The following is a 7,295-nucleotide window of genomic DNA, read 5'->3' as shown; positions in this document are numbered from 1 at the left end:
TAGCAGACCCCCACCGTAATGTCACCTGTCCCTGCCTTCCCTTTAATTCTGACCCATAAGCTCTCGGTCGGCTCCTCATCCCTCCCCAGGCAGAGCTCCATGCACTCCAGCTGGTCATTGGCATAGAGGGTGACACCCCCTCCTCGTCTCCCCTGCCTGTCCTTCCTAAAGAGCCTGTATCCCTCCATCCCAACGCTCCGTTCATAGGAGCCATCCCACCATGTCTCTGTGATGCCAATGAGGTCGTAGCCCTGCAGGCGTGCACACGTCTCTAACTCCTCTTGTTTATTCCCCATAGTATAGTATGTCAGAAAGGAGAGATCTTCAGTGCAGGAAGATCTAGTCACTTTGATTTGCCTGCACAGGATAAAAGGGAGAAAATTTAACTTATAAGAATCAGGAAAAAAAAGTTCTCTGTAGAGGTATTGATTTAGACACACCCAGCATGGTGACAGCAATGCACTATCTAACAGCCTCTACCAGATACATATGTGCAGCGAAGGTGGATTTGGTTGTATATAAAGTCAAAGTCTGATCTCCCAGTCTGTATACAGTTATAGACACAAATATCAAGTTGCATTATGTAGACAAATAATGCTTTGTCCGAACAGCGGCTCTTCCCTTTGTGATCTGATGCTTTGCTGTCTCTCTGAGCCAATAAACCACTTTGAAATTTAATAGGGAATTGTCTCTCCATAATGGAATTGAATGCAGAATGGTGATTATATAGATCTAGATGCAATTTCTGTTTGGTCAAGCCAGAAATGTTTGTTGGGGTGGTGTGGTCCCATGAGAACAGCACACAGCAAAAAGGATCTCAAATTGGACCAGAAATTGTTTGTCTGTTTGGCAAAAAAAAGAGTCCTGAAGCCTGAGGGGAAGAAGTAATTAGATAGTGAGCTGGGATTGCTGACAGACCACTGAAAGTCCCACTTAGCCAAGCCACTCTCCCATTCCATGGGGGAAGGGAGAACGGCAAGCCTCTGGGAAGCTCATTGGTGGGTTGTTTCCCACATCAAATCACACAGGAAACCTTTTATTTTTTTGTTTTGGGAAGTGGAAGAAAAAAAAAATACCCCAAACTAATAGAAGTACAGGAATGAATGGAAGTGTGGCAGGATGGAGGGCTAAGCTACGGTGCAGCAGCATCCCCATCTTATGACCTGGGGGCACCCTCAGCAATGGGTCACACTAATTCACGGGTGACAGCCCACAGAAATCTCTTGGTAAATCTGCCCCTGAAACAAGAGTACATTTGTTTGAGCTGAGATGGTGCTGTTCTGCCTGGACCAAATCCTTCCTCATTCACTCTAACTAGTTTGACAGAGGTATGATTGATGGGAGCAGGGTTGGCTTGAGGCAGAACACAAATCCATCGCCGGAAACCATGGCCCCACTGAAATCACTGGGACAAAACTGCCATTGACTTTGACGGAGCTGTGATTTTCATAGAGTTTAAGGCCAAAAAGGGACCGCTCATAACCTCCACCCTGACCTCCTGCGTAACTCAGCCCCTAGAATTTTGCTTGCTGGTTTGTTCAGTGGAGGGAATTACATTTCCAAGGAGGATTTTTTTTGTTATGTTTGTTCTTTCTTTAAACTGCAAAACAAAAGACTTGGGAGTTTGTAGCTGCACTCATGCAAGCTGTGTGAAAACACTGTCATTGTTTAGTTCCATTGTTTAGTACCGGTTTTAGTATCGGGATGTCATCCAGGTTTGGCTTTTACCCATAGCGTAGGCACGGGAAGGGGTTGCATTTGGGCTGTTAGAAATGTGCCACATTATTTCCCTGCGTTTCCTAGAAGCCTTTCAGAGCATCCAGTCCGGGTGGTAGTGCATGCATTTGGAGGGATGATTGTTCCTTCTGCATAGTATGATTTAACAAGGCATTAATCATGTAAGAAGCTGCAAGACTTGAAGGACTGGGAGACGCCATATAGGTCAGTAAGTCCAACAGCAATTACAGTTGGTCATTTATTAAATGCTTAGAATCAAAGAAAAATATAGGTCAAAAAGGCCTCTGGAGGTCTCTAACCCAACCTCCTGCTCAAAGTCAGGCCAACTTCAGAGTTTGATCAGGTTACTCATGGCCCTATTGTTTGACCACCTTCACTGATTGTTTTGGTTTGGGGGGGGGGGTTATGTATCTAGTCAGAATTTCCCTTGCTGCAACCCTGCAACCTGTGTCCATTGCCTCTTATACTTTAGCTAGGCACTTCTGAGAAAAGTCTGTCTCCATCTCCTTTGTAAATTCCCTTTAGGTCACCAAAGAGAGCAGACAAACAGCAGGTAGATCCTCTGTAGACTTCCGCAAACGGTTTGATTCTGAACAGCCACCAAGAGTGATATCTGAAATGCCTGAGAGCGCGTGCATCGCTGAGTAACCCCATCCTGCCTGTGCCCCATCTCAGGTGCTTCATGGGAAGACATACACACAGAAAAGGGAAAAAAAAACGAGACACCAAATATCTGGCATTTATATATGGTTTTTAATAGACCCAATGCAAAACGGTTCACACTGTGTCCCCACAGGGTCGTCCAGCCCCAGTGCACACTGCCCAGTTCAGTGCCAAGTCCAGCTCTTCTGGGCACAGCAGGCAGAAGACAGTATCAGGGACCCACTACCCCAACCCCAGGACAGAGAAGCTTGAGAATTGCTCCAAATGGTACTATTTGGGCATGTTTCTCTAGGAACCATAATCCAGAGAGCACTGTGCACCAACCACCAGTGCTGCCTTTCAGCAATCCTTTCTGTCCTGTCCTGTCCCTGAGCTGCAGGCCAACACAGGAGCCAGCAACAGCCTCATTACTGCCAGGGGTTCCCAAATGTATGGCATGGTCCCTCTGCTGGGTACTCAGACAAGGCTTCCCAAGCACAAAGGGACAGAGCACGACCCAGTGCCTAGCATAGATTAACTCAGCTCCCCACACCTCAGCCAAGTCCAGGTCACCCAGGACATGAGTGACCAAGCCAGAAACGCTACCCTGTGTTTCATTCACAGAACACCCTCCCTTCTCTATCAGGAGCCTCTGGCATTTTTCAAATGCTCTCATGCTGACCCTACCTCCTGCTGTGTGCAAACTCCACAGCACCGGCCCCACGGTCAATAAAAATGGTAAAAACCTTCTTCAGACTCACATGGCTGAAACGGATGCAGATCCCTGGGCCTCCTCTCCTCCAGGCTCAGCTTAATTAGGGAGCAGCCAGCAAACCACAAGTGTGCTCACAAAAGAAGCTTGCGTCTGAAGGGCTTTGACTGCAGCTCTTTGTAACTAGTCACAAACATCTGGTGCCTGGCAAGCTTGCCTGCCTCTTGGAAGAGGTTCCCAATGAGAAAATTTCTGTAGCTTGCACCTGAATTCTCCACAGCACACCGTGCAGCACTCGGATCTCTCCCCTGGCTCCTCTTCTAAGCTGCCAGCTTTGTAGAAAAGCCATTTCTGGCATGGGTTTCCCCACCATACCCTCCCCACCCACCCCAATGCATTTTAAACAGTACACATGGTCCGATAGGGAACAATTATTCCCTTAAATGTTTGTGGGTTGATAAGCAGTCTTGCAAATTCAAGTGATAGTGTCGGTTCCAGTTTTACTGGCGCGATGAAACAGAGCCCACGGTGGGGACAGTCCCCCAGAGGAAGAGGGAATAAGGGTAATTCTTTTCTCCTCTTTTAGTAGCCCTTTTCCCTTTTACGTGCATGAGTGAATGTGCAGCTGTGCTCAAAAGCCAGTCTCAGGGAGACTTCCTTAAGTATCTATTGAAGATTAAATGATCTCGTGTGCAGCCTGTAATGATGGCCAATACCAAAAATTGTTCCCATCTGAAAGCTGCCCAGTGCTGCATGATCAGAAATGGGCTGCTGACCTCAGAAGAGATCCCAGTGGGCAAACTACCACATCACAGAAACTCAGCCCACCGCAAGCACCACTAATTGTCCCCTTGTCTGTGGGCTCTGAGTGAAGGCGGCTACTAAAGGGCAGGGGAACTGTGCTCTCGGCTTGTATTACCAAGTGACTTTCTCCTACGCCTCATTTCCAGCGTGTTTGGGGAGATCCTGTCCCAGTCCTTGCTATGAGGTACCTTTCGTCTGGCAAAAGTCACTATGTCCCTAATACAACTCCAGAAAAAGCCAATACGAATTGTCCCACCCGCAAGGGCAGGTGTTGGATTTGGCCCTGCAAATCAACCAAAGACAATCATAAACCAGATAACCCAAAACCAGACCCAGACTCAGTGTAGGAAGAGGCAAACCTGCCATGAACATGGATGCTTTGACTCAAACTAGCCCCAAAACCGGCACACATCTGTTGTCACTGCATTTCTGCAAGACTCTTGAAATTACGACCAGCTCCCTGCTGTGGCTCGTATTCCCCAGTGAAGATTGGAAGCATCAGCATGGTAAAAGGATCTTGATGGGTAAAAATTATGCTTCCATTTACGAAGACCCACTAATGGCACCTTGTGCATCTGTCACTGAATTAACAACATCAATTTGAAACCATACGTAAGCTGGGCAACTGGTGAAGGGAACAGCTTGCTTACATTAGGAGGTCTGGCTAAAGGGAGACCTTAGGCTTTGTTTCTCCTGAGGGGTTGTGATCAGCTAACAGGAAAGCAGATACTTTCTTGTGGGTATTCACATTTTTGCAGATTGGATTCCTTATGTATAGGAAGGGTGAGACTTCTCAGATCAATGTGGGCAAAAGGAGTGGGAGGCTGCAGAATAATATTCGGGGAGCAAAGGGAGAGCAGTTACAGCAATGGTAAAACTCACATGTATGTTCTGGAGAGTAGGGCAATGGAAAAAAAGACACAAAACTCAGGTTCTGGGGTCGCTTTCACCCCCTCCCTCCCAAGAGTCTGGATTTGCCTCCTTCCGCACCCTGCCAAGAAAAACAAAGAAACTAAATATAAAAATGCAGCTATCTGGGGAGCTGCTCTGGTGCCCAAAACGTAGGTGTCTAATGCCATTTTAGACACTGCTGGGGATCCAAGACAGCTGCGTGGGGCTGGCAGATACGGCACTGGACCTACGGCACGCTCCCTCCCTCCTGGGGCAGCAGCCGGGGGCCAGGCAGGGTACCCCGGGGCATGGAAAATGGCACTCGACGCCTACGTTTGGGCGTCTCAACAGCTCCCCCAGAGCCCTGTGTGTTTGGACAGTTGGAGTTAATCATCGAAGGGAAACAGAGCTGCAGTTAACGAACTGAGCACTGTGAGGTTTGGTAGCAGAGAGGATAAAATAGGAACGGATTGGAGCGCAGGGGACAGTCCGGCAGAGTCCAACGGAGGAGGATGGGGAGGAGAACAGCTGCCAACAGCTCAGAAGAGGGTTTCAAATTCCTTTTGCGCCACGCCGAAGTTTAGTCATAAATGACAACGGGGGACCCGGGGACAGAGGGATATTTTCTGAAGAGTGTGATCTGCTGGTTTCTTAGACTCATGTGTTCCACATGTCTGAGCACCTCCCAAACACGTCCTCTGCACATGCCGTGCGGCACGGCCACGTTATCCTCCCTGCCTTGCGGACAGGCATCTGGAAGCACGGAGGGATGTTTTCGGCAGCCCACATGGCAGTCTCAGGCTTGACCCCGGTTGTTGTCAGTGGGAGTTTAGGCCCCAAACTTCCTTTTCGTGCCTTTGAAGCTCCGCTACAGCTCACTGGGTGCTTGCAGGGGAGACAGATTTCGTGTTCAGACCTCAGCTCCTGGCTTAACCCTTTCACCCCACATCTGTCCTCCCTCAGTGGGTAAAATAGTGGGTATTTCTGTGCTCTGTTTGGTGATTACGACTTTTATGCAGCAATTAATTTTTCCAACGGAGGAATAAAATAATCCTCTAAGGACAGTGTAACCCAGCTCTTCAAGCTTCCCATCCCTCCTGGCCCCCTTCCTCCCTTACCCTCCTGCGATGAGGACAGCCCCAGAGTACAGGGCAGCTCAGTGCCCTCCTTACCCCACCCTTCCTTCCAAACACCCCATTATAGAAAGAAAAAAAGAAAAGAAAAAAAAAAACACAAAAAAACCCAAAACCCACAGCTCTTGGTTGGAAACTTTTACAAACACAAATATTTTCAGTTTTGCTGCCCCTGAAGTATTAGTGAGGAGAAAATGTTTGGGTCCTCACTGTGGCTTGTTTTATTTGCTAGTTTTCACCTCCACCAGCAGCTTAAACAGTGCAAATCAAATTACGCCTCCTGTTTACTTATCTCCAGAACGCTGACACTGGCAAGTGGCTTATCTCAGAGCGGCAGGAGCCAGCACCTTCCTTGGGGGTAGGACAGGAACTCCACAGAAGCTGCTTGTAGTGGGAGAGGGAGTATAAATCAGGGAAAGCTCTGCTGGCTCAGCTCCCCAGCAGTGAGGTTACTTGCTAGGGGCAGCGCGGGGAAGCCGAAGTGCGATATGCCCAGGGGGTGGAGGCTGCCTCCTCCCTGTGGATTAGCAGCCTGGAAGCCAGGGTTTGGATTTTGGCTTACTCATTTGTAAAGAGGAGGCGGTGGTGGACCTGTCCGCAGCCGTGACAGTGCAGTGGTTTGCAGAGCTGACATGGTGTTTTGCAGTCACCGCGTCCTTCGTGCTGCTTCTGTGGTCAGTGCTCCCTCCTGCCTGAGAGACAGGGCTTGCTTCACAGCAGAGGTGTGGGTACAGGGACCGCGTGAGCGTGTCCCACTGCCCAGGAGCACGTACACTTAGCAGGCAGGCAGAGACCCCCTGGCCCATGCTGACTCAGGGGCGAGGGCATGCAGCCAGCACCCAGGAGACCTGCATTTTACTGCCGTGACTGCTTCATGCCTCAGTTTCCCCCCTTGGTGATAGTGTTGGCTTTGTCTGCGTGCTGCTTTGAGATGGCCCAACGGGGCAGCCTGTAAAATAGAGGCAGGCATATGACTTGCTTATTGCTGCATTTCGCACCGCCAGGAGCACGCTGGAGCCCTGGGCACTGCCAACACGAGTGCTGCCAGCACCTGGGATACATAAACTGACTCTGCTTGGCTTATGCTCATGCGAGTTTTACGTTGATTGCTGGGGTAAAAGCAGAGCTGGGTATCACAGTTCAGTGGGGCGGTGCAAGTTGCCTCCGTGAGGGTCTCACCTACCCAGCCAGGCCACCTTCGCCCCTCCGATGTCTGCGCTGCACACCTTGCCCGAGGGAAAGGCTGTTGTGCCGGGGCCAATACACACCAGCTGCCCGTCCTCGAAGAAAAAAGCAGCCGAATCCCGGTTTTCCCGTGGCTCGCATGTGTTTAAACCGTATTTCGCCTTGCAAAGTGAAACCGGCTCCCTTCCCCG

Source organism: Aptenodytes forsteri, unplaced genomic scaffold (genome assembly GCF_000699145.1).
Source record: "Aptenodytes forsteri isolate BGI_AS27 unplaced genomic scaffold, ASM69914v1 Scaffold87, whole genome shotgun sequence".
Taxonomy (NCBI): domain Eukaryota; kingdom Metazoa; phylum Chordata; class Aves; order Sphenisciformes; family Spheniscidae; genus Aptenodytes; species Aptenodytes forsteri.
This window is presented reverse-complemented; position numbering follows the sequence as displayed.